Source organism: Equus caballus, chromosome 2 (assembly GCF_041296265.1).
Source record: "Equus caballus isolate H_3958 breed thoroughbred chromosome 2, TB-T2T, whole genome shotgun sequence".
In the NCBI taxonomy this organism is placed as follows: Eukaryota; Metazoa; Chordata; class Mammalia; order Perissodactyla; family Equidae; genus Equus; species Equus caballus.
The window spans coordinates 52,293,364-52,304,352 of NC_091685.1; the positions used below are offsets into that span (position 1 = coordinate 52,293,364).

The 10,989-nt window shown below is 50.5% G+C and overlaps 1 long non-coding RNA gene across 3 annotated transcripts; it reads left to right on the top strand.

Annotated features, from left to right (window-relative positions):
- Positions 1-2,341: 2,341 nt before the first annotated feature.
- LOC138923235 (uncharacterized) lies at positions 2,342-8,278 on the top strand. Of its 3 annotated transcripts, XR_011436594.1 has the most exons (5): positions 2,342-2,480; positions 2,784-2,974; positions 4,616-4,668; positions 6,589-6,828; positions 7,568-8,278. It is a non-coding gene; the product is annotated as an uncharacterized lncRNA (long non-coding RNA). The 3 variants fall into 3 exon arrangements; XR_011436593.1 differs by having other exon boundaries at positions 6,589-8,278; XR_011436595.1 differs by having other exon boundaries at positions 6,638-8,278.
- Positions 8,279-10,989: the final 2,711 nt, after the last annotated feature.

Consider the following 10,989-nt stretch of genomic DNA (forward strand, 5'->3'; position numbering starts at 1 on the left):
CACTGAGCAAGCTTCCTGAGAGTGGCATGTCCTTGGAAGTCACATCACACCACTTCCACAGAGCAACGCTTCTACTCTGTTGATTGAAGTAGGTTCACGCCTGCCTAGATTCAAGGGGAGGGAACCTGAACCTCACATATTCATGGGATGTGTCTCAAAGAATTTGTGGCCAATTTTTAAAACGACCATGAACTAGATAGCGGAATTGATTTATCCATTCTACTGTAGATGGATATTTGAGTACTTTCTACTTTGGAGGAATAAGGAGAATGATGCTCTAATCATTCTTGCTCCTTCCTCTTGGTTGAAATGTTTAGATTTCAGTTGAGGACACATCTAAGAGTAGAATTGCTGGTCATGTTGTATGTGTGTCTCCAGCTTTAACAGATAGAACCTGCCAAAAAGCTTTCCCAAGTGGCTGCATGAATTCCTACTCCTACCTGCAGTGTGTGAGCCTTCCAGTTGCTCTGCAACCTCCCCTCCACTTGCTGCCCTCAGCTCAGCATTTCAAAACTGTTTTTAACCATTCTCTGGTTGTATAGAAGATCTCAATGTGGTTGAATTGTCATTTCCCTTGTCCCTGCTGATTTTAGCACATTTGCATGTGCTTGTTGGCGGCTGGGACACTCTGTGTTGTGGAGTGCCTGTTGAAGTCTTTTGACCAGTTTTAAGCAATTGGTTTGTTTGGCTCCTTTCTTACTGTGATGCTGAAGATTTTCTGTATTCTGCATGAGAATCCTTTGTTGAATATTCGAATTGGAACAATCTCTTCGCATCCTGTGACTTGCCAATTCCCTCTTGTAATATGTCTCATGATGAACTGAAAGTCTAAATTTTAATGAATCCAAGTTTACCAATCTTTTCTTTTATGGAGAGTGTGTGTATGTGTGCATTTGTGTGTCTTCTTTAAGAAGTTTTTGCTACCCTGTCATCCTGAAGATGTTTTCTTATGTTGTCTTCTAGAAGTTTCATTATTTTACCTTTCTTCTTTAGGTCAAAGTGTCCAGGAATTGAGTTTTGTGTATTGTGAGGGTAGAGCTCAAGGTTTCTTTTACGTCCACATGCTCATCTCTATGAGTAATAACAGGCAGCATTGGGACAGGTGGACACAAGCCTGGGAGTTAGGGGTCCTGTATTCTCAGCCTTAACCTCCCTTTAAAACACCCTGTGAACTTGAGCAGGTGATTTTCCCAGTTCTCCCTCCTCTCAGGCTCCCTCCTTCCTTCTTTTTTTCCTTCTATCCTTCCTTCCACACTCCCTCCCTCTATTCCTTCCTTCCTTCCATCTATCCATCCAAGCATCTGTCCAGATATCAATCTGTCCAACTGTCCTCCTGCCTGTTTGCCTGTTTTTCCTTCTTCTCTCCTTCCATCCTCTTTCTTCCCATCTCTCCAACTTCTCTTCCTTCTGTGTATTCTTCCTGCTTTCCTTTTGACCCTCCATTTGTCCACTCATCCTCTGTCCATCCAGGTATCCCCTCTGTCTGTGCCTCTACCTCTCTCTTTGTTCCGTCTCTCTCTTCAACCACACTCACTCTTTTGGGTTCATCTCCTTCATAAGCTTGCTCTTACCTCTACTCACACAATCCCTCCTTCTGTCACTCACATTTATGGCTCACCTGTGAGTGGTTGTCCTGGGACAGCCACTACTGAGTGCTGATGAGCCTGTGGGGCTTCACCCACTGTATGGGGGCTCTATCCCACCCTAACAAGAGCCCTTTCCACAGCTCCTGAGCCAGGAAGCAAGTTCCAGCCTACTTCCTCATCACTTGAGCAACCAGAAGCCACCACAGACCTAGGGGACCCCTCTTCCTTCCCCAGAGTAGCTCTGCAGCCCCACACCTACACTGCCAAATTATCACTTGGGAGCTGGAAAGCCGAGGTGTGCAATTCTGGTTTTCGGGCAATCATGCCTATCACAAAGATTATACCAATAATCGAATCTGATGCAGCTCTCAGAGAGCCCTGGTCTTATGAAATTCACAGAACATTCTAATCGAAGGTGGGATGTTTTGAGGAGAAGCACTGGCATTATTTGGGTGGGAAGAGCTTTGTGGAGGAAGTTTTGCCCAGGTGGGGTCTTTAAGAAGGAGTAGGCATTATATAGGGAAATAGGGTGTGTTTTGAGGAGCAATCCTCAAGTGCAGTGGGTGTTACTGGCAGGGGAGGAAGGAAGACATGAGTGATATACTGGCTTCAACTTGGATGAGCACAGCGGTGGGTGGTGGTTCCACTGGGAGCAAAGGCAACAGATGATAATGAATTCAGGACTCTGATCTGGTCTCAGGCCAGCTGTCAGTGATGGCCATCTCTCCCCATCTCTTCTTGCAAGCTATGGTGCACGAGCTGAAGGCCCTCACACTGAAGTTCAGCATCTGCAACCTCCAATATTCAACAGACGTGAGCAAGGGCTCAGCGACATTTAACTCCACTGAGAGAGTCCTGCAACACTGGATGAGACCCTGGTGCCCGCAGCTCCTGGTAGGATGAGTCCCAGCCAGCCGCTCCCCACCTGCTGTCTCTCCAGCTCCTCCTCCTCCTGCCTCCTCCCCTGCTTGGATCCTTGTTCAAGAAGAGCAGCCTGGGCCCCTTGTCCTTGGGTTGCAGAGTGATCTCCCTCAGGGAAGTCCCTTTTCTGAGCATTGAGAGTCACAAACGCTTTCAGAGACCACCCCAGTTTTCACTCTTCCCACTGACTCCCAATTTGCTCCTCCCTCCCTCTGGCCCCCATTATCAGAGGATTCAGGACATCTCTCTAGAGTCCCCACATTCCTCTCTACCCAGGCCTGCGGACGATGGGGCAGCCACCAGCGTGGAAGCTGTCTGCACCTACCACCCTGACCCCATGGCTCGTGATGGAGAGTATGACAGAGACACCAGGTGACAGCAGCATTCCTGGGAGCTTAACCAGCTGACTCACCGTGTCACCCCGAGGGGCCTCTACTCCCTGCTCAGGGACAGCCTTTTTGTCAGTGGTGAGTGTTCATGCTGAGCTGGATTGACAGTGATTGTTACTTATGCCTGTTCTGCTTTATTTCCTCTCTAACAAGTCAGCCCAGGTTCTGATTTGGGGCACACAGAAACTGAATATGTAGAAAATTTCAATTTGCAAATGAAGACTGTGCTGTAAATGGATTTTTAGATCCCAATCATAAAAAAAATTCGACTATCTCTATCATAATTTTTATATAGATTGCCTGGCCAGATGATAATATGTTGGTTGTAATGGGTTTAAATATACTATTAGAATGAGTTTCACATGTTTATTTTTACTTTCTGAAATGTGGCTACTAAAAGAAGTTTAAATTCCATAAGATAGAGTGTCAATTCTACTGTTGCACAGCACTGTTCAAGCCATGAAAATAAAGCCCAGAGAAAGTGGTAAGGGACAATTTTTCCAAGGAAAGGAGTCAATCCAACCCACGCGGCAAGATGCAGAAAACAGTCTCATCACACACACACACACACACACACACCGTCACAAAACAAAAGCAACATCATCATAGACTTGCCCCACTACTTCTGAAGTAGCAAGAGATTGCACTCCTACATTGTCCTGAGTGGACGAACCTCAGGAAAGAAGCCAGAAGTCAAGAGAATTTACCAAACAGGAAGATATGAAACCAGAGAGTAAATGTCAGCATCTTATATGAGGTTCCCAGCGGTGGATTCTGTTAGTGATTCAATATGTTAGGGAGAATTTTGCTAGAAGGGTTGTAAAAAAACGAACCTTTCCTTTCCTTTGTAGACATATACAAGTTATGTAAAGAGTAATAGCTGTAGCCAACCAATGAAAAGATGATAGAACACGAATATCACTCTTCTAAATCACTCCTGGATTAGTCAGCCAGTCAGGGAACAGATGACAGTGGATTAAGTTGGAGCTTATTAGGCTGATTCTGACTTCATGACCATCCTATGAATTGTCTCCTGCCAGGACCTCTAAAACATGCTGCCCCTGCCACTCATTTGCCACCAAGGTCCACCAACCAGACCAGACCTTGCTGACCAATGCCCTGGCTGGGCCCCTTCTGAACACACCTGGAAGACTCTCCCTAAGTCCCATTCTGTCACGGTGCTCTTCCACCTACAACCGGCCAGGGAGACATTCACTCCAAGGCTCACACTGTGTGTGCCCAGTTCTGGGGATGGCACTTCTCCCTCAAGTGAAGAAAAGGATCAGAGTGCAGAGCCTGTGGGCTGCAGCCAACAGGACAAGGCCTAAGGTTTGCTGCTAGAGAGAAGAGAACCTGTAGTGGGTGTGGGTGCCGGGGTGCAAGAAGCCCCCATGATTTCTGGATAGAATTCCAGAATATGATGCAGGAGAGAGGAGGGATGCTTGGGTGTGATTCTGCTAGAGAATGTCCATAAGGAGGCAGATGTGCCATTGGAAATGCCTTCAACAGTGTTGTTCATTCTTCGATTCATCCTGTCTCAGGGAGTTCTGTCTACATCCATCCAGGCACTAGTCTCCCTTCTGGAGTAAAAAGATAGCATCAGAAGAATGTTTCCATTTCATTTATAATGGATAGGTACAGTGCTTGTAAGGTGCTAGGTGTTGCAAGCAGTTTTCAAACATTAACTCCTTTAATACTCTCCATGTCCTTACAAATTAGGTACACTTATCATTCTTGCCGACACCAGATGAGGAAACTGAGGCACTGATGAGGTGAGTAACTTGCCCACTACCATATCTAGGAAGTGATTGAGCTGGAATTTGAACATAAGATATTGTCTTCATATGCTCTGCTCTTATGCATGTTCTTTGCTCTCTAAGACTTCACACCATGAAGACGATGGCTCAGCATATCCATTTTCTTGTTACACCCAGTAGCCCCATTCTTTGATCTCTGTCTGAAAAAGATACTTTTTGCATCAAAACTGTTGCACATACACACCAAAATGACTTCTCCTCATGTCCCATGTCCTGGAAAATACATAGAGAACATTTCAAAGCCTTTCTTGCCCAGGCTGGGAGTGCTTCTGGGAAATCCCACTGTTCCTCTAAGAAGCCAACGGAAGGCTGGGAGCTGAGTCTCAGGGGAAAGGTGAACTCAGCCGTTACCATGGAATTACAGAATGGATGGGAGGCCTCAGCAGGAACTGACTTCAGGATTGGTGGTGTTTGAAGCTGGGCGCTAATTTTCTGGCTCTGGGTGTAGGGGCTGGTGCCGCATTCCAGGGAGAAGGGATGGCTCCCTGTGTTCTTAGAAGAAACCAGATCCAGGAAAGAGGTGAAATGACAGTTTCCATTCAGAATGGACTTGTGAGGGGAAACATTCAACCCAGAGGAGACAGTCATGTTCCTGAGGGCACCGGAAGAAGCTGCCTCTGCGTCTGCCAAGCAGAATGCCCTGCTTCATGGACTCACTTTATCCAAAAGAGACCAAGAAGGAGAAAATCATGAGATGATCGTGCAGATGTGAGATCTGTGACGTTGGAGACTGTGCCTGGGAGGCCCTGAAAGGCCTCAGAGGAGTAACATTTGCTGTGAGCAGAGTGACAGATGTGAGGCATGCCTGCCTGTGTCTGGGAACAGTTTGAGTGTCAGGGAGAAGCCACTGCTGGTGCAGAGACTCACAGGAAGAAAGGAGTCTGAGCAGAGAAGGTCAGAAAGCTGGCGGTGTGGCTGGAAGGATCCTGAGAAGAGAGAGGAGGGGAGATGGGGGTACGGCAGGGACGGGTGGCAGGACTGGCAGACTGCTTTTTCCTGTCACTCTCTGATGACGTTGCTCTAAGACCGTGCCCCTAGAAAGTACAAATCCTTAAGCTCTCACAAAGTGTGTGTGCCAGGAATGGGGCACGGCTTAGCTGGGTGCCTCTGCCTCAAGATCTCTGTGAAGCTTGGGCTGCATCTCTATTGCGGCTTAACTCGGGGAACATGTGCTCCCAAGTTCACTCACATGCATGTTGACAGGGTTTGTTTGGACGGAAAGCCTGAGTTCCTGCCTGTCTGTTGGCTGATCATTTCCTCCATTCTCTCCTATGGAGCCTCTACATAGGGAAATTGAACACATGTGCACTTGCTCCCCCAGTTCCAGAGATATAAGAGGCAGAGAGAGAGAGAGAGATGGAAACAGGAGGAGGGAAAGAGGGAGGGGGCTAAAGACAATGAGTAAGAAGGAAGGGCCAGGCTTTTTGTTCTTAACCCTGGGTTGTGTACCATCCCAACACCTTGGCTGCATTCTATTCAGAATTCACTTCCTAATGACTGTGCGGTTCCACAAGGATGTGCACAGTAGGAGACAGTGAGCACCGGGAGCCGTGGTGGAGGCTGCCCTCCACATAGGCCAACATGAGGCACTTGGTTCTGACTCTAAGGGAAACAGGAGACCGTGGAATCATTCATGCCAGTGACTGGCAATCTCTGAATTTCCTCTAATTTCAACCCGTTAAAGCTGCAGATGTGTAAATGAGGCCCAGAGGGGCAGGGACTTGCTCAACGCCCAAGAGCTGTGACACAGGCCTGTTTTAAGGGGTACTCCACACGATAGCCCACCCCTTCTTGTCATTCTTTCATCTCTAAGTGTGTGCATCAGACACAAGTGAAACCAGACACCAGGTGTTGTCACTACTGTCTCTTCTGCAGCTGAGGACATCCTGAGGGAGCTATTTCTGGCCTCGTCCCTATCGTGCAGGTTGAAGGATTGAGGAGGCCTTGCGAGGCACAATGGTGTTTCCAGGACACAGAGCTTCTAGGGAAAGAGAGGCGTGAACTCAGCTGAACTCAGCTTCCTCAAGCTGGAAACCTGGTTCCATCTCAAGGTCCTGTGTGAGGCTCTGTGCTGGCTATTTGTGTACAGTTCTGGTGATGACATGGGCAAGGAGGGTGAGTAGCCAAGATCCCAGAGGGGTTTTGGGTTGGTGTGATTGAAAGAAGAGGCCCGGGTAATGGAAGCTTGAGGAAGTGACCTCACTTCCTTGGTGACAGACCCTAACAGAACTTAGCACACTGGTCTCCAGGCGCCCACATTCTAGACATAGCCTCCTATTGAGCTCACTTGAGTAGAGACACTCAAGAGAGCAGAATGCTCTGCTGTTGTCTCCCGACTTGTCGAGGCTGTGGCTTCAGGAAAGCCAAGAAACAGAGACTTTTCAGTTGCTACACACATTGGCTTGGCCCTCACCTGCACCACCTCTGGCCATTTGGCAGGAGGATCCCTCAGGTAACACAGGGCAGGCCAACCGCCTTAGGCCACAATGGGATCCCAACCCCACACCCCTCTGAGCCTCCTTGTGTGTCCCGGGGGAGTGGAGTGAGGGACGGCGGGGCCGAGGGGGCACTCATCCTAGGCAGGAGCCCTTTGCTGGGTGTTGGAAGCCTGGCAGTGCGTCGTGTTCCCAGCCTAGGTGTTGGCTAGCAGGATGGGAGAGTGGGTGCTGGGGACCAAGCTCCTCTACCCATAGGTTAGTCCCGAGCCATCCGGGTGTCATCTCATTCCCTCCCTGGCTGGAGTTCTACACAGACACTGCCGGGTACCTGATCCCTGCTGGGGTTTCCTCCTGTGGCCAAGTCGAGGCAGGTGCCTGAGACATCCCGGCCCGGTTCTCGGGCACTGTCTTTGCAGAGCTGCACGCAGGAGGTGGTCAAAGAGCTGGCAAATGGCTTCAGGTACTCCATCTCCCTGGACAGGGGCCAACTGCACCGCACCATCATCAATAACCAGGGCTGCTCTGAGGTGAGAGTGGGCACGGAGGGGTCTTCCCACCCAGGCCCCTGAGATGACCAGGGTAGGCCCAGAATCCAGCCTCAAACTGCCCATCTCCTGGGAGCCTAACAGGGCTGTCCACCCTGAGTGTCCCACAGTCCCAAAGGAATCTGGACTTCTGCTCCTCCCCACCAGCTGCATAGGAGGATAGGAGGGCACTCTTTGCATTTTCCTAGGAAGATTAGAGAAAACGTTGTCACTTCCCACTACACCAGAAAAAAGTGACAGACATACCAGAACCACTTGCTGGACACTCTGGAACCACCACACAGACACGCCAGAACAACCTGCCAGACACACTGGAAACACCCACTGGACACGCCAGAACCACCTGGAACAACCAGCTGGAGACACTGGAACCATGACTCTGACACACCAGAACCAACTCCCGGAAATGCCAGAAGCACCAAAAGCACACACCAGAACCATCTTCCAAACATACCAGAACCACATGCCAGACACTTCGGAACCACCTATTGGATATGCCACAACCACGTGCCAAATACCCTGAAACCACCTGCCGAATACACCAGAACCAGGTGCCAGACAAGCCACAATCACCTGCCACACAAGCCGGAACCACTAGCCTAACACACTAGAACAACCTGCCGGACACTCCAAAATCAGCTGCCGGATACAGCAGAACCAGGTCCTGGATATGCCACAACCAATTTCCGGAAAAGGCTGGCATAACCTGCCGGACATATGTGGGAACCAACTACCAGACACGCCGGAACAAACACCTGGACACTCTGAAAGTACCAACAGCACACGACGGAATCAGGTCCCGGACACACGGTAGCCAGCTGCCGGACATGCGGGAACCACCTTCAGAACGTGCAGGAATCACCTTCAGAACATAGTGGAACCACATGCCAGACACACAGGAACCAACTGTCAGAAACACCAGAACCAGGTGCCCGGTACCCTTAAGCCACATGCTGAATATGCCAGATCCATGTGCCAGACACCCCAGAACCTTGTGATGGACACACCAGGAACAGGTCCAGCACAGGCCAGAGCCAGGTGCCAGACACACCTGAAACAGCTGCCGGACACACTTAAACCACCTGCTAGAACAGCTTGAAACACTTGACGGACAATCTGGAACCACATGCCCTGCACACTGGAACCATGTGCCCGACACGCCAGAACCAACTGCTGGACATGCCTGAACCCCCTGCCATTCTAGTGAGAAGCACCTGATGGATACACCAGAAACAGTATTGCACACACCAAAACCAGGTGCTGGACACGACTGAATCACCTGCAAGACATGCCAGAACCAGGTGCTGGACACACTGGAACCACCTGCTGGACACTTTGAAATCCCCTGCTGGATACGCCAGAACCATGTGCTGCACATGCTGGAATCACCTACCAGACATACCGGGACCACCTAATGGATACGCCAGAACCAGGTGCCTGATTCCCTGAAACTACCTGCCTGACATGCCTGGACAACCCACAGGAAACATCAAAATCACCTGGATGATACCCCGGAACCAGGTGCCAGACATAACGGAACCACCTGCCTGACGCACCAGAGCCACCTGGCAGATACACCAGAAACAGGCGCAGCACACACCGGAACCAGATGCCCCACACGACTGATCCACCTGCGATACAAGACTGAACCATCTGCCAGACATGCCGAAACCACCTTCCGGATGCACCGGAACCGTCTGTGGCACACGCCGGAACCAGCCGCCGGACATGTGTGACCCACCTGCCTGACACGCTGGAACCAACTGGCGGACACGTTGTAACCATCATCTGGACACTCTGGACCACCCAATGCAGATGCGAGAATCAGGTCTAGAAAGTGCCAGAAGCACCTGCAGGACACGCCAGAACCACCTGACTCACATGCCAAAATCACCTGCTGGATATGCCAGAGCCAATTGACGGACACTTTGGAATCACATGCCGGACACGCCAGAACCACCTCTCAGACATGCCAGAACCACCTGCCGGACAAGCCAGAACCACCTGCCTGACACCCTGGAGCAATCTGCTGGACGTGCCCAAATGACCTGCCGCATATGCCAGAACCAGGTCCTGTAAAAACCTGCCGGACACGCTGGACCCACCAGACGGACACGCTGAAACCACCAACCCAATATTGGCGGTCCCGCATCTGGTTCCACCATGTCTGGCAGGTGCTTGCGGCGTGCCAGGACCTTATTCTACTGTCTCCAGTGGGTGGTTCCAGAGTGTCCTTGTGGTGGTTCTGATGTGTCCGGCAATTGGTCCCAGCATGTCAGGCAGGTGGTTCAGGCGTTTCCAGGAGGTGCTTTGGGGTGTCTGGCAGGTGGTGCAGGTGTGCGTGGCACCTGGCTCCGGCGTGTTCAGCAGGTGGTTGGGTGATGTTCACCAGATGTTTCTGGTGCATCCTGAAGGTGGTTATGGAATATCCGGCAGGTGGTTCAATCATGTCCAGCAGCTGGTTCAGTCTTGCTCAGCAGGTGGTTCAGTCGTGTCCAGCACCTGCTTCTGGCATGTTCAACACCTGTTTCTGGCATATCCAGCAGGTGGTTCTGGCATGTCCAGTAGGTAGTTCAGTCATGTCCAGCAGGTGGTTCAGGCTTGTCCGTCACTTTGTTCGGTCATGTGCAGCACATGGTTCCAGTGTGTGCGACAACTGTTTCTGGCATATCGGTTAGATGGCTCCAGCATGTCCGGCAGGTGGTTCACTCATGTCCAGCACCTGGTTTCTGCATGTGAGACACATTTTCTAGCCTATCTGGCAGGTGATTCTGGTGTGTCCGGTAGGTGGTTCACACAAGTCTGGCAGGTGGTTCCGGCCTGTCCAGCAGGTGGTCTGGCCTTAGGGCACCAGGTTCCACTGTATCCAACACCTGGTTCTGGCATATTCATCAGGTGGTTTCAGTGTATCCGGCACCTGGTTCAAGCTTATCCAACAGGTGGTTCTGGCGTGCATGGCAGTTGGCTAATGTGTGTCTGGCATGTGATTCTGGTACGTTCAGAAGGTGGTTCCGTCATTTCCAGTGGGTGCTTCTTGCGTGCCCAGCAGTTGTTTCTGGCAAGTGTGATGGGTGGTTCTGGCATGTGTGTGGTGATTCCGACATTCCAGATCGACATTCCAGGCATGCTGGAACCAGATGCCTGACACACAACTACCACCTGCTGGACACACCTGAACCACCTCACATCCTAGTGTGACCACCTGCTGGACATGCTGGAGCCACATGCTGGATATGCCTGAAACAGTTTTTGCACATGCTGAACCCAGGTGCCGGACATGACTGAAGACCTGC